This window comes from Lissotriton vulgaris, chromosome 9 (genome assembly GCF_964263255.1).
Source record: "Lissotriton vulgaris chromosome 9, aLisVul1.2, whole genome shotgun sequence".
NCBI classification, from domain to species: Eukaryota; Metazoa; Chordata; class Amphibia; order Caudata; family Salamandridae; genus Lissotriton; species Lissotriton vulgaris.
In genome coordinates, this window is record NC_141697.1 from 195,939,399 (window position 1) to 195,965,886 (window position 26,488).

At 53.0% G+C, this 26,488-nt stretch overlaps 1 pseudogene; it reads left to right on the top strand.

Moving 5' to 3' along the window:
- Positions 1 to 1,222: 1,222 nt before the first annotated feature.
- LOC147689838 (E3 ubiquitin-protein ligase RNF26-like) overlaps positions 1,223 to 26,488 on the top strand; it is a 29,198-nt pseudogene continuing 3,932 nt past the window's right edge.

Below are 26,488 nucleotides of genomic sequence, written 5' to 3' on the forward strand. Positions count from 1 at the left end.
CCATATTGCACTTTGGAAGAAGAGTTTTTCTGGGAGACCATAGTGACACACTCTAAAAGAAATGGTCATGCTCTGGACCTTATTGGACAGGTGTGCCCTCCTGCTTGACCCAAAGAACACTGAATAAGTATCTAAGAGGAACAGAGCCTCTTAGTTCTGCTGTTTGAAACAAAAGGAAGAAGAATGGTCCATGCTGAGAAGTTTGATTTGCACTCTGACTGACTGTGCCTGCTGCACAATCCTGAACTGCAGCCCTGTGGACTAACTTGCTTCAAAAGTACTAAACAGTGGACTCCCTGCAAGCTACAGGTTCACGGAGCTCACCTGGACCATCACTACCAAGAATTCCCAGCCTGCAGTGACTCTAGTGAATTTACAAAGATTTTGTAGAAGTGGATGGTGGGAAAAAAAGTCCCAAACTTTCAAGGACCATCTTGGAGCTGTAAGACCCTTGGAATTAGTTCAGGACACTTTGGGACCCTCGAAGGAACTTCAGGAAGATGTTCCTGAAGTTTAAGGACGTTTGGAGCAACTCTAGAAAAAACCTCAATACATAGACTGACTTGACCTGGCCAGCCAAGCCGGTGACCCTCAATGGCAAGCTGTCCTGCCCTCCAAGTTTGTCCTGATGAAAATATCCGGAGGCCTGACTTCCAGAGTTTGACCAGGAGCTGGTTGAAACCCAAGCTGGTAAACCCTCACTGAATCTGGCATGGTGAAGCATCGAGGGAGCCTGTGAGAAAAAGCTCCGTAAAAGTTTCTAAGTCCGAAGGTAGAAGAGGTGACCCGGACCAACCATTCTTTAGCTCACTCCGCCACCCTTAAGAGAAGGGCAAAGTTGTACCTCCCCATAATAAATACTTTGATTTATAGAGCTAGAATCATGACTTAGACTGCTATGATGAAGAAGCCTGACTGGTTAATATGGAATCCCAGAATTTTAAAACTCTGAACTTAAAAAATGCAGAATCAATGGTTTCCCCTCGAGGAAGTGTATTATGTGTTTTTTTTAGAGTTTCTGTATTTGTCATTTCCTAGTAGAGGCTGAAGATTTCCATTTTGCTCACAACTCTGACCCCTGTAGGCAGCTTCATGTTGTCTCTTACCCGTGGTGTGCACTCTTTGATTATCAAATTTGAAAAAGAGAAGACTGAGTGATGTGATCCGTTCCGTTCTGAGAGATGAAGCCCTCGTGTGCAGAGGAGCATTGTAGGAACCAGACATGGAGTTGTTGTTCATGCTCATTCAGGGCATAGTGCTGGCTGTAGACATTATGACCTTTGTGTGGGCGTGAACTTTTCACCTTACTTAGAGTCCTCTTTTGGTCTATCTTGTTTCTATTGAACGTACCCAATGCTTTGGTTACTGGCTTGTTGCAGTGCTGGAATACTGACACATGCTATGCTTTAAATGTGACGGAGATGTTCTGCTGCTCCATTGTCAGTTCTATTCATATTGTGGCTAACATGGGGGCATATCACCAACAACTGGTGATAATTATCACTAAATCACTTAGCGCTAGGATATTTATTGCCAGCTATCGCTTGTTGTTATCGCGGAGATATCGCTACATTGGAGATAGGACAGGGCAGACTTCACCATGATATCCACCTTCCATTGAATATCATGGTTAAGTCAGATGCAAAGCAGGCATAAGGAAAGTAGCGCTAACCTAGGTTAGCGCTACTTTACTTATTGCTTTGCAGGTTAGTGTGACGCTTGATAATAGGAGAAATGTATTCTGAGGAGGAACGCCCACTTTGCATCTCATTGGAGATGCAAAGTTGGGCATTAAGGGAAAGGGCGCTGAAGCAAGGATTCACGCGATAGTGTGACCTTGCAAATAGGGCGATACAATTATCGCCGCTTTCTGGCCGAAGGCGGCCGCTACAGCGGCCATAATTGTCTTGCTGATATGCCCCATGGTTCGGAGCTTTGTCGCCAGTTTAGAAAGTCTCAACGTGGTTGGGCATCTTTCCTCTCACCTTGACCTCCAAAGTAAAGAAATTGTGCACAAGGGCGTCATGAATCTCCTCTATCTGGACAATCTGTCCTCAGGCAGACGTGAGATATGTGCACCATCATTATGAGCCTTGTTGCATATTTTATAAACAACCTTGTCAATATGTGCCTGATCAGAACTCTAAATCTGTTCTCCATTTCTTTGGCTTTGTGGGACGCCATCATGGGCCCTTTCCTGAGATTCACAGAACTTCTTGCAGCATTTCGGTCGCACATTTCAAGCAGTGCCATTGCAATGGCCATCCTTTTTTGAACCCCATGCCAGCTGGCATTTGAATTCCTAATATCCACAATCAAAATCTTCATACATATATTTTTGTTGAATCTTTATGGTCTAATACTGCTGCTTTTGATTATCACACTAAGGCGTCGATTCCGATCAGGTAAAAAAAATCCCACGTACGTATCGTATTTGTAGCCGAATCCGTACGAATTGTAAAAAACCATCCGACCTGCGTAGTACGATCCTTTTGCGCCTATTCCCGTACGAATATCAGCCATCCATACGAACAACAGTCGAAGCCCCCGTACGACTCTGCGTTGGAAATCAAACCGTACGATTTGTAAACCTGCCGTACAACCACACAAGTGCGATCCGGTTGGGGAACCCTGTACGCGATTCGTACGGGCCAAATTAGTCGTGCATGAAGATGGATTCGTACGGGATCCCATGCCTCACAGCAAGCGCAATCAATACATACCACACGTGTACACCTCGCGCAATCCTACGCGACCGCGACCCCCCCCCAACGGCCCGTACAACTCGAGCGCACGCACAAGTACCGCACGCACCCCCCCCAACAAGCGTACGCGAGCCCCCCCGACCCGCCAACGGCCCGTACAACTCGATCGCACGGCCAAGTACCGCACGCACACCCCCCAACAAGCGTACGCGAGCCCCCCACCCACCAACGGCCCGCACAACTTGATCGCACGGCCAAGTACCGCACGCACACCCCTCCAACAAGCGTACGCGAGCCCCCTCGACCCGCCAACGGCCCGTACAACTCGAGCGCACGCACAAGTACCGCATGCACACCCCCCCAACAAGCGTACGTGAGCCCCCCGACCCGCCAACGGCCTGTACAACTCGATTGCACGGCCAAGTACCGCACGCACACCCCCCAACAAGCGTATGCGAGCCCCCCACCCGCCAACGGCCCGCACAACTTGATCGCACGTCCAAGTACCGCACGCACACCCCTCCAACAAGCGTACGCGAGCCCCCCGACCCGCCAACGGCCCGTACAACTCGATCGCACGGCCAAGTACCGCACGCACACCCCCCCAACAAGCGTACCCGAGCCCCCGAGCCGCCAACGGCCCGTACAACTCGATTGCACGGCCAAATACCGCACGCACACCCCCCCAACAAGCGTACCCGAGCCCCCGAGCCGCCAACGGCCCGTACAACTCAACTCGATCGCACGGCCAAGTACCGCACGCACAGCCCCCCAACAAGCGTACCCGAGCCCCCGACCCGCCAATGGCCCGTACAACTCAACTCGATCACACGGCCAAGTACCGCACGCACACCCCCCCAACAAGCGTGCCCGAGCCCCCGACCCGCCAACGGCCCGTACAACTCGATCGCACGGCCAAGTACCGCACGCACATCCCCCCAACAAGCGTACCCGAGCCCCCGACCCACCAACGGCCCGTACAACTTGATCGCACGGCCAAGTACCGCACGCACACCCCCCACAACAAGCGTACCCAAGCCCCCGACCCCGCCAACGGCCCGTACAACTCGATCGCACGGCCAAGTACCGCACGCACATCCCCCCAACAAGCGTACCCGAGCCCCCGACCCGCCAACGGCCAGTACAACTCGAGCGCACGCACAAGTACCGCACGCACACCCCCCCAACAAGCGTACCCGAGCCCCCGACCCGCCAACGGCCAGTACAACTCAACTCGATCGCACAGCCAAGTACCGCACGCTCACCCCCCCAACAAGCGTACCCGAGCCTCCGTCCCGCCAACGGCCCGTACAACTCGATCGCACGGCCAAGTACCGCATGCACACCCCCCCAACAAGTGTACCTGAGCCCCCGACCCGCCAACGGCCCATACAACTCGATCGCACGGCCAAGTACCGCACGCACATCCCCCACAACAAGCGTACCCGAGCCCCCGACCCGCCAACGGCCCGTACAACTCGATCCCACGGCCAAGTACTGCATGCACCCCCCCCAACAAGCGTACCCAAGCACCCCACCCGCCAACGGCCCGTACAACTCGATCACACGCCCAAGTACCGCACGCACACAACGCCAAAACCCAAAACACCACAACAACACCAAACATGTCTCCTGTGTACACACCATTGAGTAAGAATGAACTGGTCACAGCTAAACAGAGTTCAACACTGACACCCACCCCATATATGACACCCCCAACCAATTCAAAATAAGCCACATCCACATCTTCACCTATAAAAGGCTCCACACATACAACCCATCATTCTTTGCAACATACCCATTATAGCAAAGAAACTGAGAGCACACCAACAATTGCAGCCACATACTTTCACACATATATCCTATCACATCTACACCCACACCACCCCCTTCACAATCACAACCACACACCCTCATCCATACACACCATCACCACCTCAATCACATACACACCACACCATGGGCACACCCAAGAATCCAAAGTTCACCAACCCGGAGATAGAGATCCTTACCGATGAAATCATCAGAGTCGAGCCACAGCTGTTTGGCACATTGGTCAGACAGACCAGCATGGCAGAAAAAACTCGCCTGTGGGAGAGGATCATAGACCGGGTAAATGCTGTTGCACCCATCAGGCGCACCAGGGCGGATTGCCAGAACAGGTGGTACGATCTGCGGAGGATGGTCAGGAGGAAGATGGACCAGGAGTACGCCGCTGCACACCACACTGGAGGTGGTGGTCCCCGCAGACCTCCTGTATACCATCCCTGGGAGCAAAAAGTCATGGAGCTGCTGGCACCGTACACGGAATAGCAGGAGCCGTTGAGCCTGGTGAGTGTACAAGAAAAACATGTGACAGGGGTGGACTTACAACAGTGCCCAGCAGCATGGGGTGGGTGGCCATGAGTCCCAGCATGACTAAACAACATGGGGATTGATGCAAGGGGGAGGCACAAAGGGTGGAAGGTGGAGGGTAGGAGGCTACTCCCATCCCATATGTCCCAGGGACACACCCAAGCACCATGCCCAATGCACAGGGATAGGGAAATATCATTCAAGATAGTATACTACAGTTGCCAAACTATTTCATGTGGTGGGCACACCTCGCGCAATAAACAGACCACGCAGTGTCAGCGTAAAAGGCCATTTCATTAGACCAGAACTGCGAATCTGAACATAACAGTAACATCAACATAATAATAACAACAAACCCCCAATCACACTGCCCCCTCATTCGTTTCACTCGTCGCGCTTCATCACCAAGCCCTAGAGGCTCCAACCACGCTTTATTCTTGCCCCTCAATCACTCGTCATCCAGCCCCACTCCTTGCGTCATGCCATTCATGCTTCTATCCGCCCTACAAACTCCCCCCAAAAGGGATGGGTGTGCCCGCTCTTGACCCCCTTGTCCCTTAAAATCCTGCCAACCAGTGAACCCCCTGTAGGGTGGTTCACTGCCCCCCACCCCTCAGGGCTGCCCATCCACCACACACACACCATTCACTCCCTGCGACACCAGATAGCCTCATTCCACAACTTGCTCACCACATCTCTCATCTCCATCATGTAGTACGCATTGCCCAGCTGGGACAAGTGCACCCCGTCATCCCTGAAAACTAACGACTCCTCCAGTCGTATCCCGCCATGTGCAATAACCTTAATGTCCTTATCCGCACAGTAGTGTCTCATAGCCCTATTGAGCTTCCTCCAAGCCTTCTCTCTGGCTCCATGCTTCACAGCCCCTCTCCACACTTTTCTGGGGACCAACTCCGTCCAGGCAATGCAGGTCCCCGCAAGCCTCTATTTCAAAACCTCCAGGTCCCGCTGCATGAGTTGTAACAATGCCAATGCAGACAGTTGCACCAGGTGGTTCTCCTCCAAAAGAATGATCAACAAATCCGGCCATCCCCTCTGTTGGACCACTTTTTGCAAGCCAGGGCAGTAGTGCCCCCCATCGCATTCCACTTCTGCCCCACCATTGTACCTCGTGCAAGTGTCCTTTCAGTCCCAGGTTACGGCCGTAAACCTGCTGCTCCGCATATTTGGATGCCCAATGCACGAAGGAGTGCCCAACAATCCAAGTCACTGTCCTACCGCCCGGTCCACCCACGCAACCTACGAAGAAAAAGATGTTAGAACAAGAAAAACAGTCCAAAACAACCAACATCCTGCCTGGGACCATCCTACTTCCTCACATACCTCTCACAACAGCGCAACTTCCATCGCCCAATCCTCCTAATCCTATCCCAGGACCAACCCAACCTTGCCACCGCAGTCGCAGCCCCAATCCGGAAAGAGTGGGTCCCAAAACCAGCCTCATCCCTGCCCAAACGCCTCAAGGCCTTACGCAACACGGCCAACAACTGGCCCGCCGTCACTCTCGCGCCAGATGCGTGACAAAAAATCTCCCCACAATGCACCCCCCTGTCTCCAGGAAAGTTCGCCATTTCAACACTGGGCAAACCGCCACGCCAGACTCGTTCAACCACACCCACTTGCCTCTGCCCAATTCATCCGTCTTGGAGCATCGCAGCCAAATACCCAAGCGCCCCTCATCCACACGAACCTCCTCAAACAACCTCCCAGCCCCACTTCTCATACCCAAAAGCTCAGACACCCGGAACGGCCCGAAAAATATCCACACCATGCACAAGCGGAAAAGACCCACCTCACCCAGGTCATAACAGCAATCTGGCAACATCCCCACCAGCCTGACCAACAACTCAAACGTCACCTCCTCTCTCAGCCTACCCCCACCCACCCCACGTTCCCTGCCTCAACCCCGCAACATTCTGACCAGAATCACGTCCTTAGTGGGGTCAAAGCCCAGGAACAAAACACAGTAGAACGATATCCCTGCCAACTTTCCAGATATCGTAGCCGCAGTCAAACCCCGATCCATGCAAGCCAACACGTAACTCCTCAGCCCCTGTACCACAGTTGACTCCCCACTCACTACCCCATTCACCGTCCAGCCCATGAAAGCGCTAAATTCAGACCATGCTAAACGATAAGTCCTCCTTGTGGTCGCAGCCAGTGATCCTTCCACCAGCCCAATCATCCTCACTCCCCCAAGGCCCAGATGCCGGCCGGCAGCTCGGTCTTGCACGTATCTGCTCCCAGTGCCAGGTGTCGATACCGCTGCCACTGCGAACAAGCCAAAGCATCCGCAATGTCATTATTCGCCCCAGGGACATGCTTAGCCCGAAACACCACATTCAACTGCAGACACGCCAACATGAACCACCACAACAGCCGCAGCACCCTCAGGTCCCTTGCCCTCTGATGATTCACCAGCTCCACCACCGTCATATTGTCGGCGTGGAAGAGCACTGACCTATTTCGAAATTCCTCCCCCCACACCACCAGTGCCCCCAGCAAAGGGAAGAATTCCAAGAAGGCAATGCTCCTGCCCTGTTTGATCCAGGAGGCCGGCCAGCTCTCCGCACACCACCTGCCATCCCACAAGACACCAAACCCCGCTGACCCAGCCGCATCAGAGTAAATTTGGCATTGCCAGACCGCCCTTTCCTCGTCAAAGTCCTAAGACACACCGTTGAAGTCCTGCAAGAAGGTAACCCATGTCCTCAAGTCCGTCCTCACACCCATGGAGATCCTGACCCTGTGATGTGGAAGCACCGCCCCCGACATGGCCATGCAGAGCCGCCTGCAGAACGTCCGCCCTGCCCGCACCACCCTACACGCAAAGTTCAGGAAACCCAGAAGCTTCTGCACTGCCCTCAAAGGAATCCGCCGTTTCCCCACAGCCCACTCCAAACATGCCAGAATCTCCCTCACTTTGGCCGCCAAACAACGCACTGAATCCAGTTCTATACCCAGGAAGGTGAGGCAACAGCTGGGACCAGCCGTCTTCTCGGGCGCCAGAGGCACCCCAAAATGCAAGGACATCTCCTGGAACCACGACAGGGCCCTGCCACAATCCCCGGTCTCCGCCCGTCCCAGGAAGAGGCAATCATCCAAGTAGTGAGTGACTTCACAACACCCACTGACCCGCACCAAGACCCACTGCAGAACATAGCTGAAGAGCTCAAACAGAGCGCAGGAGATGGCGCACCCCATGGGCCAAACCTAGTCCACGTAGATGGCCCCCCCAAACTGCATGCCCAAGAGCAAAAAATCCGCCAGGTGAATAGGCAGTAAACGGAACAGAGACTTGATGTCACACTTCGCCAATTCCGCTCCCGTCCCACACACCCTCACCAGGCGGATCGCATCGTCCACAGACACGTAGAGCACTCTCGAATCTTCCACTGCAATAAAGTCGTTCACCGAATGGCCATCCGGCCATGACAGATGGTGAATCATCCTGAACTCCCCTTCCTCCTTCTTCGGCACCACCCCCAATGGGGAAATGATCAGGTCCCGCAACGGCCAGTCAGTAAACGGCCCAGCCACCCTTCCTTCCTCAACCTCCTTCCTCAACTTAGCAGACACTACCCCCGGCAATTCATTGGCAGATCTCAAAATCTCGGCCCAACGGCGCTCCCTTGGACCCTGGTAGGCCACCCTAAAGCCCTCAGTGAAACCCCAGAAGAGCCGCGCCGCAGCCTCCTGATCCGGGTAGCACGAGAGCCACGGGGCCATCGCCTCCACCCTAACCGGTGTAGGCGCCCTTCGGTCCAGGTTGGCCCCGCCCCCTGGCGTTCTGCCATTGCTCCGAGGGGGTGGCGAGCGTGAGGCACTGCGTAAGGGCATGCTTCCCGCCGCACTTTTAGCACTCGTGCTTGAATGTACAGGGATACCTGGAACAATACCCCCTATTGTAACTCCAACAGGCCCCCGTGGAATAACCCCCCTGCTTGGACTGCTGCCCGAGACAATGGTGCTGGCCACTGTTCCACCCCTCGCCCTGCCTTGGGCAGGACGCTGTGGAAAAGACCAACACACCACCGGTAGGCCGCTGGCCGTGTGAGTGGACGCCGTGGAGTGCGACAACGCCATCCACTGCATCCAAAGCTCCTGATCCACCTCCCCCCAACACATCTCGGCATTCGCCCTAACCCTTGCTCGAAACTCCTCATCATAGCTTAACCAAGAAAATCCTCCAAACTGCATCTGTACCTTGCGAATGATATCCATGTACTCAAAAAGTGCAATCGCCCTGTCCAAATACCTCTGGCAATAAACGCTGGCATAGATCAAGAAAGCTGACGTCCAATTCTCCATCGTCACCGGCACCCTAGTGCACCTCGTCAGCTCCCACTCCTCCTCTTTAGACCCCTCCATAGCCTGTACCTCCCTATGGAGCAACTTAAAGACATCGACAAACTCATGGTTCCAGATCCGCTCCTTGAGTTTCTCCGAGAGATGCGACCCCAGAGGCATCGCCAGCCCCATATATGGGAGCTTCTCAGGCACCTTCACTCCCTTCTCATCCTTACCATCCCCTTTGTCCGTCTGCACCCCCAAAGTCACCGACTTACCATCCACCTCCTTACCATCCCCGGGTGGATCGCCCGATGGCCTCACCGCCTCCCGCACTGAACCGTCCCCCACACCCACCGACCTGCAAGTCCTCTTCCGACCATCGCCCCCCCCGCGGGGCGTCCTCCCAAGCTGCCCACCAGGCACCCTCACCTGTGAGTGCTGAGGTCCACTCCCGGGGCCGTCCTCTGGACTCCGTCACCTGGACTGCCGCCGATCCGGCCTTTGTCTTCGTCGCCGTTTTGACCTGTAACACACCAAGGTCGCCGTTGTCCGCTGCGCCGCCTACGCCTTCCAAGTCATCCCGCACCGCCCCGTCTTCCAGCTCATCACTCTTGGCACCATAATCACACTCAAGCACCGCTTCCAGATCCACACCCACATTGTCCACCTCCTTCACCGCACGTTTCACACCTTTCTGCACACCTCCCCGCCCACACACTCCAGATCCGCCACGCGTTGCAGGTGCCCGAGCCCTCGGTGGAGGGACAGCCGCCGCGGACTGCCCTACTGCTTTCGTCCTGCGTCTTGGAGCCGTCTTGCGCCCCGCCAGGCACCCCCGGGCTCTGCCGACAGCCGCCGGCTTGGATCCCCGCCGACCCCTCAGGTCGCTCAAACCTGAGCAGGCCCCAGCACCATCGGGCCTCAAAGCCGTCCTGGCCGTTCCTACACCTGCCATACCCCCCCTGGGGGGGTGGACCTGCACTGCCTTCCTGGCCCTGACCCTCCTAGACTCCTCCTCCCTCTCCGCTTCCCTTTCCTCCTCAGAGGTCGGGGTGGGAGGGCCCTCAACCTCATGGCCCCACACGGCCCCCACTCTGGCCCGTGTCTCCTCGGCCCACCTGACCTCCTGAATCTGCTCCAAGATCCTCTCTCCCCGGGCCCTGTCCTCCCAGGAAGCGGCACCCCAGATCTGAGGGGGAGGGTGCGGGCAGTAGCCAAAAAATTCAGCCCCCTGGGGGAAGAAACCCACCTGCGGAAAACCAGGAACCCAACCAGGACCGCCAATGGGAACCAGAGTGGGGGTCCCACTCCGGCCCACCAGGTCCCCCACCGCCACCTGCCTCGCCATGGCCGGCGTGCCAGCCCTAGAGCCGGTGGACAGGTCAATGTGGGCCACCTCTTCCAGCCCTTCTGACTCTCGCAAGGGGTCCCCAAGCACATCCTCTCCAGGATCATTGAGAGCCAGCCGCCTGGAAAACCCAGCCCCCCCCCCCCCACCCGGTGTTCCCACCTGCTCCAGGGCAGGCCCAGAAAGGCTGTCCGCCTGCCCCTCACCCTGCGTAGCGCCGGCCGGCACCAGCAGAGGCCCTTGGGGCGGAAGCGCGGGGGGCGCGGCCCTCGCGGCCACCCCCGAGGCCCCAGGCAAAAACTTGAGCAGAGGGAAGGCCCGCGGGGGCAGGCTCCTGCGTTTCCCGCCTTGCCCCGGGTCCTTGGGCACTCCGCCCCCCCTCCGTTCGTCAATCCGGGCCCGCAGCGTCCTGCTCATCATCCTGGCAGGCCACCACCGCGGCTTTAACCCCGGCCGAGGCAGCGCGCGTGCCCATGGTGGCCCCCACCCAGGCCTGGACCAAAATCCCCGGCTGGATAAGGTCTTCCCGACCGGCCCTCGCGAGCAACAGCAAGGCCTCCCGGACCTGTACCGCGGATACCCCCGACATCTCGCCAAAAACCATGCTACAGGCTTGTACAAAAAAAACCCAGCTGCCGTGAAACAGCTCCGGACAAACTCCTACCCAAACCTGACACTACGGTAACTCCAAGAATAACTAGCCCTAAACTAACCTCCTTTTGACCTGCCTCCCGATGGTGCCAGGTGCAGAAAGAGAAAGTTCCCTTCCTCCCCCGCGCCTAAATACCCACCCCCTGACTCCTCCCCTTCCCCTACCTGGCCTATCCCCTGCGCAAAAGACCCCGGGGGAAGACTAGTCTGCGACTCTGCTTCCCCCGGGGCCCGGCATTCCAGAGAAGCAACATTTTGTGGCACAGTAAGGCAGTGTAGCGAGCAAGCACGCACGAACAACCTGGCTCCATCCCCGTCTCCCTCTCTCTCCCACTCCCACTGTCGCCCACTCTCTCTTTTGCCCTCTCCCTCTGTCGCCCACTCCCCCTGTCGCCCCCTCCCCCTGTTGCACTCCCTCCCTCCCTCTGTCTCCCTCCATCCCTCTGTCTACCTGCCTCAGTCACCTTACCTCAGCCCCCTGAGCACGCAGACAGTTGCACCCAAGCACTGCACAGGCCTTCAAAACACCATAGAGATGAATGTCCAGGGACAGCAGTCATCTACTAATTGCCTGCAACACACCCACCATTTGCAGTGGACAATGTACTGTGTCAGGACACACATTTGGGAATGGTCTGTAGTACACAATGGGCACAGGTGTAGGCACCACAAGTCTCTCATGTGATCACTGCAAACACAAACACCAGGACAAGGTCACACATCCTGTGCATGAACCCAAAATCACAAATATGCCAGCATGCCACATCAGGGGGCAGCCAAATTATTAACGATGGAGGCTTGCTAATCACACGCAAACTACTGACATGGCCTGTCATACACACCCCTTACAGAAACTCATCCCCTGGGGACAAGCATAGGAGTGCAACAATGTCACAATTGTCATGTATCACAACTAAACACTCACTCATATGAATATGCACACAAGTAAGACATGCATATTGCAGAAGCTCCAGTCCATTGTGCCTTCCAAACAATGCACATCTCATGACTGATGTGGATGCACGTAAGTAACAACATGGACATGGGTATTGACAAGGTGATGCGTCTTAGAGAAGTGACACGTTCAAAAGCCATGATCGATAAGTGTGTGTACAGGTCCAGGGGTGTTGGCATTGTGTGGCCATCACGGAACAGCAAAAGACATCCAAAGTAGTTGATGTCATGCAAATTTATGATGCCCTGTCTCTTACATCCACATGCTGCATCTAAACTCTGTGCATGCTTGACGCAGGCATAAGGATTTTCACCATATCCTGGATGTTGCATCAACCTGAGCAATGCTTAACATGTGTTGTGCTGGCAATACAAGACACAGCAATGGCTGTGTCAGTCATTGTCAAGAGAATGGAAGAATGAAAATACCCTTGAGTACATGTCAATTTACTACCACTACAGGCACAACTGAACAATGACAACAATGTAAAGCATGTGGAACAGTGATGCAGATAATGGATAAATAAACAATATGTCACTTGATAGTGCCTTAACAGTGTCTCTCTCTCTCCCTCACACAGGGCAACGTGTGGAGCCCAACCCCCCCAGGGGGGAGAAGGATCCCAGTCCCAGGCTCAGCCGGACACAGACCCCACCGACAGCCATGCCACTCAGCGCACTGTGGATGACCCAAACCAACCTGGCACCTCTGGATCCCAAACACCTGCAGCAACTGTACCAGCTACATCTCTGCCAACCACCGGAACCATTCCCACCACATCACAGCAGACAGGTCAGAGCCTTGCACATGATCCATCAGAGGGCCTGTCTGAAGATGAGGGACACCCTTTGTCGGGTGCCCCTGAGGTGGCTGACAACCTCCACTCTGCCTGCACTCGGGGGGCCCGTCGACCGGATGTGCCCACAAGTGCAGGCGGTGCACATGTGGGTCAGGGTGGTGGCAGAGGTGCAAGGCGGAGGCGGGAATCTGGACAGCCAGCTGCAGGGACCGGTATGTCTGAACTCACTAACATCCTGGAGGCATACCGGCGGGACACCAGGGAGGTAGGCCAACTTGCGGAGGGCCTCGACCAGGTGAAAGAACAGCAGGCAGAGCAAATAGCCAGGCAACAACAACATTATGGACGGGTGGAGGAAAGTCTGGCTCAGCTCTTGACGGTGCATCGGGAAATGAGCCAATCGCTACGTCAGATAGCTGCCAACATGCAGCACCCTCCCTGTGTCACAAGGCCATAAACATCACGGTAAAGTGTGACACCAGCCGCAGGGAGGGGGGAGGCGGAGGAGGAGGAACTCTCTGACGTAGCTTCCCATGCATCGTCCAGGCCTGCACCTGAGGGCCCCCCGAAGAAGGTGGGTCATCCACGGCTAAGACGTTGAGGACTAGTGGCCCATGCACGACTCCCAGGACACAGGACCTGGCATATTGCCCCTGCGTGCAACAGTTTCCCCTATGCGACTCTCCCACATGGACTTGCTGGTCACAGTCTACCCGATGATGCCAAGCACTGTGGCCTGGACTCTGTTGAGAGTAACTGTAAGGCATCTCATCTCCACCACTGAACTTTGGATTCCACCCCTTTATGTACAGCACCTATTCACGTTTCCAGCACAAGATCACCAAATAAATACACTGAACTACATACGCATTTGTCGATTTATCTTTGAACCACAGCATAAAATGATATGTGTGTGCAAATGTATACAATGCAGGGGTATGCAACAAACAGTGCAATCCACACACTTGTATCAGATTCCGTGTGAGGACACACATCGGTCAGAAATCACTAACAACTACATACATGGATGGCAAGACACAACTGTGTGGGATAGTAAATGCTGGAGGGGGGTTTGGATGCCAAACTGCTATCACAGCCAGGCCCAGGAGAGTCACATTGAGGTGTACAGATCATTGTGACAAAACTAGTTGTCCACGTAGGGAGTACCTACAATTGTGTCCTAGGGTTATGTGAACTATCATCAACATGATGCAGTACTGTGGATGTCATGAATGGCGCAAAGGACAAGGGTGGCAGGACAGACTGTGGGCAATGGGCTGTTGCTCTCTACACAAGCACACCTGACTAGGTGACCTACCCCTATGTAGCTACAAGTATTAGACTCTTGTTATGGGAGCAACGCATACAGAACAACTACCCACGTCTGACACATACCTACACCAGACTGGGTAAATCACACCACACCCAAGAGACGTGGTCATGGTGTGTGTCCCCTGTGGCAACTTGACTGACTGTGACAGCTATGTCGAAGTGGTGTGACCAGGTTGTGTACTGCCACGTGACTGTTAGCAAGATGATTTTTCCTGCTGTGGTGTTGACAAGGTAACAATGTACAATATTGTGCCTATGGAAGGTGTGTGTGTGCTGTACACGGCACATGACCTGGTGGTACGTAGACCCAATGTCATGTGAATCTGCATAGTTGTGCCAGTATGTGCTGCACACACAGACACATAAGCTGCAGTGGCTGAGTCAGAAGCATTGTGATACCAGGAGGGTGATTGTCTGGTGTTGTCTGTGTGTAGGGTGGCAGGAGCATGCTCTACAAAATGATGGAAGGAGGGTCATCCTGTGGGTGTCTGTGTACCTGGATCGTGTGTGCTGCATCGTGCCTGTGCATGCAGCAGCAATGAGTGAAGACATGACGGCAGGAGGGCTGTGACAACTTGCCAAATGGGCACATACCGCAAGGGCATTTGCAAGCCACAGAGTTACATGTGAATGTGAAGGCAGGAGTGTCTGACTCACTCGGGGTCAATGCAAATTAAATGGCACAGTAATGACCAAAGATCACAGTCACTGTATCAGGGCCCTTACAGACAAGTGGGGCACAGGTCACACAGCGTCAGCAGGTGTAGACTACAGCTAGGGTGTGGAAAGCTGAACAGCTGCTACAAAGCCATCAACCTTACACAAAATATAGTATTACAGCCTTCCCATACACCATGCATGTGCCCGCTGGACACGTCAACACAACAAGCATAAGCATACTACATGCCAAATACTAAACATGCACATTAGAAGGACATGTCCGTTGACATGAAGGCGGCAGAATCTTAAAAATAAACACACGTCATGCACAACATGAGTTAATTACATTGTGAGCCCATGGAGCACTGTCAAACATACATGTGCATTGGCAAGGACTCAAAATGACACTAATAATGATGTCACATGTAATGCAGCAGTAATATTGAGTAGAAGCCTGTCAAGGACTGGCCGTACCTTTCTTCATCAGAGTGGTGTGATGCTCAAAGGGTTCCACCTCCAATTAGCCCCTTGGTCTGAGTACAAATGACAGACACAAAAGGGTGATCAGGCGACGGAAGGAGAGGATGGGAACTGCTGGGAGGGAGACCTGAAACAGAGGCAAATAACCATTAGGAGTACATTCCATTGTCACTGCTAATGCAAAAACCTCATGTGATACACTGTACCAGTCACACCTGTGAAGTAAAATGACTGGAGACAACATTACATTAGTCATCATGCTATCACATCAGATCCGATGCAATGACACGGACACATAAAACCTAGGACAGTCTGTGATCCATTAGAGTATTGTGAAACGCTCACAAGTGAGCAACCATGCAATGTGACCTATGTTGGTAAAAATACATTTACTGGCTCAGATGCGGTGGACCTCACAAACAAATGAAAACAGTTGGCAATGCTACTTACGCAGACTGTAATATCTGTTTTTGATCATGTGTACCCATAAGGGCCATGTAGGCAAAATTTACTTCACCCACAACAGCTGTAAGAATCACATATGATGAGGAAGCTAATGACCTACATGCAATGAAGGCACTCTGTAGCCAGTCTTTTGATCTATCAACATAGCATTACTAAGCTAAACATGAGATGCTGTTAGAAGAAATATCAACTGGAAGTGAAGTTGAACAAAACCACTATATGATACCCTACAATTGCACATAAATGCTGCACGGGACTCGAGAATCATGTGCATGACCGCACTCCACTGGTGCAACACAATAATTGAGATATGCATCATCCCAACATTGTCATGTCTCAAGCAAAACATACATGGCATCATGTGATTCAAAACAGAAGTGCTACTCACTGTGAAGGCTGGTGGAGCAGTATTTTCAACCTGCACGGAGGTAACGACATGACAGTGACATGAAATAGTGCAACAAGGGGCAATGCATCCATGTCCACAGATTCACTGGACATTTCTCAGGACATGTGGAACATACAGTGGGCAACACCTACATGACATGGTGGAATGGCAACCAAACTGGACTGTCCCACAAGGTGGAGGCGAGGATCCAGTCACATTCAAATGCACACAGTGATGCTGCAATCCCCCACAGAGTCCGTGTTTGAGACCTCTGACACAATGTCAAACCATGGTATATGCAATGTCGCAGTGGCAATGCCTACACACATTGATGCATCCACCAGAGTATACAACTACAACAGATGACTGTCAGATGGGGTGACTATCCTGTCATGGGAGTGGGCATACATGTAATGAGTAACATATTGTTGTTGCATGTTTTCATGGTCGCACTACATGCACATGAACATGTACCACACGTTTCAACACATACCAACGGTAAACAGCCTCGTATGAGTCCTTACCCAAAATGACTTCTCCACATGTCCATGCATGCTCCGTTGATTAGGCTGACATTGCAATCATCTTCAGCAAAAGCAGGGTGACCACGATGACCCAAACGGACAACAGGCAGGGTGAGCTGTGGATGAGAGTGGCACACAAGGGGTCAAATTCTGTACAATGTCATTCAGACAATGTCCTGTACAATATCCAGTTGTTGTAGTACACCTGTACATTCCAAGTACACACATAGCACGTATGTGTGTTGCATTACATCTGCACCTGTGTGACACAGCACTACAGACATCCAAGTGACATTGCATACAGTCTGCTGCATACACATCATGCTACCCATGCAACTCTCTAATACATGTATTACATATAACCAACTATGACTCACCATTATGAGAAGAAGTTGCGGATGAGGTGACTGCGGATATCATCTTCTACTTCCTCATCACTGGTATCCTGGGCAAGGCCTTCATCCTCTACGGGCGGATGTTCCAGCTCATCAGGGTCAAGGTAGTGCGGCACGGCCTTCTCCACTGCCATGTTGTGAAGCATGCAGCACACAGTGAAGATGTCACACACCTTGCATGGGCTGTATTGGAGGGCTCCGCCTGTCCTGTCCAGGCACCTGAACCGGCTCTTCAGGACTCCAAATGTCCGCTCAATCACCCGCCTGGTCTTCCCATGAGCATTGTTGTACCGCTGGTCTGCAGCTGTCCTGGGGTTGCGTAGTGGAGTCATGAGCCACGGCATGTTTGGATATCCAGCGTCTCCTGCAAATCCACATCATGGAAATGAGTGTGTAATATGATTCAGATGAAGAAGGTGTGACATACTGACATACATAGCTGACTGAGTATACTCACCAACAAGACATGCCCGGTGGTTGTGCAGCTGCAGCATCATCTGTGGCACCCTGCTACGCCTCATGATGAAAGCATCGTGGCACGATCCTGGAAAACGTGCAGACACATGTGAGATAATCATGTTAGCAAGACACACCACCAGGGCATTTATTGAGTGGTAGTGTTTCCTGTGCGATACGTTTGCTCCTGAGCCTGTGGTGGCACCAGACTAACATGTGTACCATCAATTGCACCAATAACATGTGGCATGCGTCCCAGGGCATAGAATTCCCCCTTGACATCTGTTAACTGTTCTGGAGTAGGGAATGTGATGAATTCATCAAGGTGGAGCAACATCGCAGCCAAAACATCTGTCAATACACGGCTGAACATGGTCTGAGACATCCCTCACACATCAGCTATGGTCAATTGGAATGTACCTGTGGCAAAGAAATGGAGGGCTGCCATCACGTTTACCTTGGGTGTCAGCGCCGTTGGATACCTGTGTCGTGGTTGCAGGTGAGCCTCCAGTCTGTCCGTCAGGTCCTTGATCATCTGTCTGGTGAAGCGATAACGACGGATGCAATTGCGTTCCCTCATGGCTTCCAAGTCAGGTAACGGCCGTTCCAGAGGGGGTGCCCTGCAATACACAAATATTAAGAAATGTGTTCAACTGTCTGACTAAGACAATAACAATGTACATGGCACAAGCAACACTGCTTCAACAAATCTAGACAAGTGTGAGTGTGGCGTGGGAGACACACTGTTGTAACATGTTCCAACTCCCAGCCACTCCTCCGTGAACAGTACAAGACCTGTGGTCTGTGGAATGGATATGACATGCATGCAAAATATCTGATGGAAAGGTCTTATTGATCATGACAATGTATCATCTCAGTGACACATGGCATGTGAATGTCAGTAGGAGGTTGTCTGCACATCCAGACAGCTTACAGCAATACACACACCACATGTGGCATCATTTGCACAGTTCTGACATAGTCATGTTGCGGTGTGATATATCCCTAACTATTACATGAACATCATCATACTGCATTAATGTTTGATTAGTCACAAATGGTCTGTGATGCCATCACACATATGAGCGCTTCATTAGCACAAGTGGCGTGGTGTGCGTACATTAGAAACCCTGTAATCACGGCAAGGACATAATATGGATTCTCCTACAGAAGATGTACTGAAATGTATGTACTGGTTACTTACCTTTCGTAACAAAATATCATAATGGAACAGTAGTAAGTAGCATGTTCCTGACTTTGAATACATACCAATCTTCAGACAAATTTGCCTCCCTGGATGCCATCTATGTGAGTCGGGGATATTGAGCCATCACTGGATGAAATACGGTGTTGCTGGCTGGCATCCTACAAGTGCTTGGCCAAGTATTGCCCGTACCTACAACACACACTCTGCCAGCAGTTACACAACCATGTCCCACAGACAGTGTGGGAAGCAGACAAAGAGGCATGTGATGTTGTAAGACCTCAGTCCCAGACTCAGGGAGGATGATGACATCTGTCCGTACTGCTCAGACCTCTTGGATACCCTCTACAGCGGAGATAGGGGGAATGTGGTCTGTGATTTGGCGTGCAGGATGCCCATGCTCTCTGGGGTGGGGTGGGAGGACAGGGCACATGGCTGGTCCAGGGAGGGGTGTGGTCATCTGACAACGTGCCTATCTACAGCCAAACATGCAGCGTGCCTGTACATGCAGAACAATATAGATACAGTACATTCCTCAGGATAGGCCTGCAGACGCTCAGCGGAGCGTGACTGCACTTGAAGGACCTCAGTGAGGAGGTTGGTCCTCACCGCGGCAACGGGGAAATGATTGGGCAAGGCTATGGCCGCACACATAAACATTACACTGTACGTTGGCCGCTCATCCATTAACACGTTTGGAGTAGAGACATCACCAGTGTCTGGCTAGGTGTCCAGACCACTTGCATGCCCCAGTCCACCTGTCCTGTCACCTTGGGACCGACACTCATGTGTCAGTGGGTCTTCAAGACCCTCCCAATACTCATTGACACCCATTTCATGATAATCAGGCCTGTCATGAGCTGTGGCCGGCTCGTAGGAGTTGAACCCCCCCCTGCAGCATTAATGGCGGTATACTGCCGCACAGTTCCCACGCCAGTACCGTACAGGGTGTGGTATCGGGGACACCACCACCCGAGAACGCCACAAAGGCTGGCACCTGGGGGACAGTTGCCAGTGAGATTGTGAGGTGAACCAGCGAGGACCAGGATCAACTTTCAGATCCTTTCGGTCACAGCGGGTCTGGCACAAATGCGCCGCCTGCGTCAGGGATGAAGTGAGTGATGGCGTCACGGGCAAATCACCAGATGCGCAAGTGCCCCCAGACGGGTCCGCTGGGCCAGAATCCGCCGCGTAGGCCTTTGGTGGTGTGAGGGACATCATGGACATGAGTACCACAGGTCGTGGTGCAGGCTACAACGGCTGCAAATTTGACAGAGCCGCGTGGGCAGTGTCACCCGAATCCCATGCAGCATTGCACGTGCATTGTGTAGATTTGGAAGTTTGATGACATCTCTTTCACATATATGGGTTACCTGACGACTTGGCCCTGGAGGACTGATGTCAAATCCAGGGGCAATGATGTCTCAACACCAACGCCCAGGCACTCCTCCTATGTCCAGACCATGAGCCATTGTGCTGCAGGGACAACTGCTGGAATCTGAGCGGCATGTGTGACCAATCACACCTGCATTCATATGTCTGGTCCCAGCAGTCAGAGCAGCTCTACTTGTCTTGCTTGACGTGAACACTGTGGCGACACCGACGGTGAGGGTCAGTCACCAACATGAGAGGGTTGCAATCCTCACAGGCTTTGAAATGGACATCCCTATTGGCACCGTCCTGAGTCAGACAATCCAAGTGAAATGGTCAGAAGTGATCGTACTATGATCTTGTTTCAAAAATGAGTTAGGTTACACTTATACGGGACCAGTGCAGGTGTTGTTAATACAGAGGACCTGACGTGAGCACGCTGAGGTCACGTATGAGTACCCAGACAACGTCATCACGGCACACACAATGCCAACAACACACGGTGGGCCGCAGGACATGCCTACCGACACACAAGTGTACTACTGAGCGGAAATTGGCATGTCCAGGATGACACGAGGGGATATTCTAAGGTGAGTAATATGATACTGTCCTGAACATTTCATATGCAAACAGCAGGCACAATACCACATATGGCACACACATGACGTGGTGACTCAGGGTCATCCTGTGCGTCTATTACACCTCTGTCACAGTGGGCATGTTGCTGTCATCATGTGCCAGTTCCCTGTACTGAATGGTGTGGCAGTCCAGTGTTCATGTGCATCGCAATATGTTGTAGACGTTACGCCTGTGCAAAGTGTTGTATGCATGTGATGCGCATGTGCTGAAGGAGTAATGACAAGTCTTGCAAGCTCTTCACACATCAACTGAGGCACTAGGTCACAGTCCCTGTGCTTCTTCAATGTCTGCCACACTTGGGGCATGCTGATGTGAGGATGCCATGCTGATGTATGCATCCACGTTGTCAACATGAGGGTAGAGTACATCCCTGCTATGTGATTTCCTGGAGTCAATCTCCCATGGTGACATGAAGGAGGTCAGGAACGCAGCCTACACAAACGTTCACTTGAGCATGTCTGACGCACTGTACATACGCCTCGTTTCCCTATTGCTTTTCAGCTCTACGCGAGCAAAGCGTACCCCAATGGTACGTGCGTGTGTACACCTCGTTTCCCTATTACTTTTCAGCCCTACGCGAGCAAAGCGTACCCCAATGGTACGTGCGTGTGTACGCCTCGTTTCCCTATAGCTTTTCAGCCCTACGCGATCAAAGCGTACCCCAATGGTACGTGCGTGTGTACGCCTCGTTTCCCTATTGCTTTTCAGCCCTACGCGAGCAAAGCGTACCCCAATGGTACGTGCGTGTGTACGCCTCGTTTCCCTATAGCTTTTCAGCCCTATGCGAGCAAAGCGTACCCCAATGGTACGTGCGTGTGTACGCCTTGTTTCCCTATAGCTTTTCAGCCCTACGCGAGCAAAGCGTACCCCAATGGTACGTGCGTGTGTACGCCTCGTTACACCATTGAATGGGTTGCATTAGCAACGGCAATGTCACCTTACTTGTGTGGGTATTAAATACATAGGGGACATCTAGGGGAACAGTGGACAGATCAAAATGCAACCAGGTTGTCATGGATACTGAATTTTTTGAGCCTCCTACAGGTGTTAGAGAAAATTCAGTTGGGCAAAAGTATACAATGTTGCAAAAGTTGTTGTTCAGCTCAGGCTCAGTTTTCAAACCATGCATATGTGTGTCATGTCCTTATGTGTGAAGTGATTGGATGGAACGTAGGATATTAACTATGGTGGCCTATCAGACACTACTCCTTGGACTCACAGCCCCTCTGCAGCACAGATATAAGGCAGCATGTGGCTGTGGTAGGGCACTTGCCTGCACAACATTGGTGTGGTAACCACAGCTGCTGTCTCTGAATCCTCTGGACCCTGATTGGCTTAGCATGGAGAGGGCACCTGCATTCACTGATGGTGAGAACAAGGCCCTGCTGTATGCCCTCCTGCCTAACTACAGCAAGCTGTATGGGAGACCAGAGGATCAGGTGAGTGATGTGTGCAATACCTTGGAGTGTGCACCTGTTTTGTGTGTGACATTATAGCCACTGTGTATGTATAGTGTCTAGATGCAATGTTGTTGGGAGTGAGTGCCAGGGTGTACAGTGTTGTTACTAGAGGCTTATTTGTTGCAGTGGGGTGTGTGACAGTGTGTCAGATGCTGCAGTGCACCCAGACGTAGCATACATTGCTCTGTGAGTGCCATGCTCGGAGAGTGTTTAGCACCCATCATGTCATCTGTAGCCTTTCAATGGCATGTCATGCAGTGGTGTTTGCTCACACGCCACATACTCGTGCCCAAAAATGCTAATGTGTTTATCTTACAATGCCCTGTTATCATCAAGTTTTTTGTGCACATATGTGTGTGTTTGGAACATGGACCAGGTGTACTGATGCTGTTTTACTTAACATTTGTGACAGGTATCTGCCTATGAGAAGGGTGAAATCTGGCTGGACATCGCCAGGGCTGTCAGGAGCGAGGGGGGGCCTCGCAGGAGGCTCCGGAACATCAAGAAGAGGGGGCAGGACATCCGGTGCTGGAGCCGCCGCATCGCCAGAGTACAGCTAAAGCTGGAAGCTCCACGCCGGCATGGCGGCACCCGCCACCTCACCCCCAACATGCTCCGGGTCCTGGAAGTAGTGTTCCCAGACCTCCATAGGCAGTTGCAGGAGGGACAGCAGCAAGTAGTGGGTAGGTTTATGTCTGTTTGTTGTGATGTGTGTCACATGCTCCCTGCAGTGCTCAAAGGCATGGTTACACTCCCATAGTTTGAGTGTTGTGGTCAGACAGGCACTCCATGCATTGGCCTCAGAATGTCCTTGTTTCTGCAGCTGCTTCTTTACATGCCTTGCCCTAATCCACTTTTGACCTGCGCTTTGGATGATGTTTGTTTTTCACATGCACTCCTATGGTGCAATGTCTATGTATGCATCTTCCTTTGCACATCATCATGTTGGAGGGGGGGTCTGTGACACCTGTTGGAACCTTACATGTGGCACCACATGTGCACTGTGTCTGCTGTTCTACATATTTAGGCACTGATCTTGAGTCTAAACATGTGTCTTCTGCACGAGTCAGCCTCAGTGGCCTTTGTCCATGGTACTCTTTCAAATAGTCATGTGTTGGCTACAGGTGCACAATGTACAAGTGCAATATTTTGGGCTTATGCATACTCACACTGGGCAGTGCGTGTGTGCATAGTTGCCACATAAGTCAAATGTTCTGTGTAATTACAATTGATGGTCAGTCACACAATGAGGCTTGGGGTGTCAACAGCTGTGATGCCAGTGTGAGGTGATGTTACACTTGGTTCAGGTCCCAGGATGGCATCACATGTCACTTCAGGAAGGACTTTTCCCATGTGGCACAAGGTGTAAGGAAATTCAACATGTGCAGGTCTTGGTTTGGGTGGCTGGGTGTGTAAATGAGCTGTGATGCTTCATCAGCTATCCTGTTGTCAGACAGTCAATCATCATTGTGTCGCTCATGATAGATTTTTCCATTCACTGTTGCTTGTATCCTACTATACATTATGCGTAGTGTCTCTCGCAATTGTCCACAACTAGACTTATCATTGTGCAGTGTTCAGTCTCCTGTGACTCATGATGCATGCCATGTTCAGAAATGAAGCCTAATGAATTGTAGCTGACATGTCTGATGTGTACAGGTGACTGATATGTTATTATTCTTCTCCTTGCCCACAGCATCATCCTCTGAATCTGGAGGGGACACAGGCGCGGACCACGAAGAGGGACACACCGACAGTGCCACCTGCTTTGAGGAGTCGGAGGGAGACAGTGGCACGGAGGGTGTTGAGAGTCTGCTGGCCGGACGACATGTGACTGACACATCTTACCATGCCGACAACTCCGAGTCAGACTCTCAGGAGGAGGGGGAATATGCAGCAATGGTCTCTCCATCATCGTTGGTTGGCGTCCCCTCCTCCAGTACCATCTCCACCCTCCCAGTCATTAATGTCCCTAGGGTCCGTGCTAGCACCCGTGTCTCCTTTGTTCCCGGCACCGCAGCCCCTGCCCCTGTGTCCCCTGCTGCCCTCAGTGCTGAGACTGTGGACCTACTCCGACAGATTGCAGTAGGTCAGACATCCATACTGACTGTCCTCCATGGACATACACAACTGATTACATAGTTGGTGTCGTTCATGGAGGGCATGTCGTCGGCCATGTCTGATCTACGTCGGAGTGTGGCTGCCTTTGAGTCAACACTGACTGCAGCAATGTACTCCCAGCAGCCTCTGTCTCCCCCCATCCTTCAGACCCATCCACCTCTGCCTCTCCCATATCTACACAACATACACGCAGACGCCACAGGTCACACACACCCAGCACACCCACACGTCAGAAAAAGCTCAAAGCTCCACGCACGCAATCTCAAGGGGATGTAGGCACACCCACAGGGAGAGGGGACACAACGCACACACGCATCCACACACCCAGGAGTACAGACTCACAGCCCTCTACCTCCACCCCCAATGTGTCCCTGGGTTCAGGTGGTAGTTTTTCCACACGGGCTGAGGTGTGCAGCCAGGTTTTCGAAGCTACTTTTGGCAATACACCAGCCAGTGTGGCTGAATGCACTACACCTGCACCCACTCCGCCTGTCCTTCCCTCTCCTGTCCATGCGGTGCCGGAGGATTCCACAGATGGTGGCCACATCGTTTCCACTGGGGATTAAACGCCATGTGCAGGCAAGTTTGGGTGTGCCCACACCCATGGAGCTACAAACTGTTGCTCAGACTTTTTTGGACTGGACATTGGCCTTTAATGAGCAGGGACTCTTATTTGCGTTTCTTTTTTGGAGCAGCTGAATTAAGCAATTCTTGTTATTTTCAGAAGTTGACTTTGTGTGATAATGTCTGTGACTGCTGTGTGCCTGGGAGCTGGCGTCATGTTGTAATTTAGGTATGTTCATATGTGTCAATCTCCAGATGGCAATGCAGGTTCACAATGGTATGTGTTTTTGTGTAACAGCTGGGCAGGGGGGGGGATGTTAGCCACACACACTCTGATGCTGGGCACTGGGGGGCACTGGGGGGCACTGGGGGGGTGTTAGGCACACACTCTGGTGCTGGGCACTGGGGGGCACTGGGGGGGGTGTTAGGCACACACTCTGATGCTGGGCACTGGGGGGCACTGGGGGGGGGTGTTAGGCACACACTCTGATGCTGGCCACTGGGGGGCACTGGTGGGGGGGTGTTAGGCACACACTCTGATGCTGGGCACTTGGGGGCACTGGTGGGGGGGTGTTAGGCACACACTCTGATGCTGGGCACTGGGGGGGCACTGGGGGGCACTGGGGGGGTGTTAGGCACACACTCTGATGCTGGGAACTGGGGGGCACTGGGGGCACTGGGGGGGTGTTAGGCACACACTCTGATGCTGGGCACTGGGGGGCACTGGTGGGGGGGGCGTTAGGCACACACTCTGATGCTGGGCACTGGGGGGCACTGGTGGGGGGGGTGTTAGGCACACACTTTGATGCTGGGCACTGGGGGGCACTGGGGGGGTGTTAGGCACACACTCTGATGCTGGGCACTGGGGGGCACTGGGGGGGGTGTTAGGCACACACTCTGATGCTGGGCACTGGGGGGCACTGGTGGGGGGGTGTTAGGTACACACTCTGATGCTGGGCACTGGGGGGCACTGGTGGGGGGGGTGTTAGGCACACACTTTGATGCTGGGCACTGGGGGGCACGGGGGGGTGTTAGGCACACACTCTGATGCTGGGCACTGGGGGGGCACTGGGGGGGTGTTAGGCACACACTCTGATGCTGGGCACTGGGGGGCACTGGTGGTGGGGGTGTTAGGCACACACTTTGATGCTGGGCATTGGGGGAACTGGGGGGCACTGGGGGGGTGTTAGGCACACACTCTGATGCTGGGCACTGGGGGGTGTTGTGCTCACCACTTACACTTACAATCACATCGCAGGCGTATGTGCCACACGTCAATTGCACTGGTGTAGTGCGGTGACG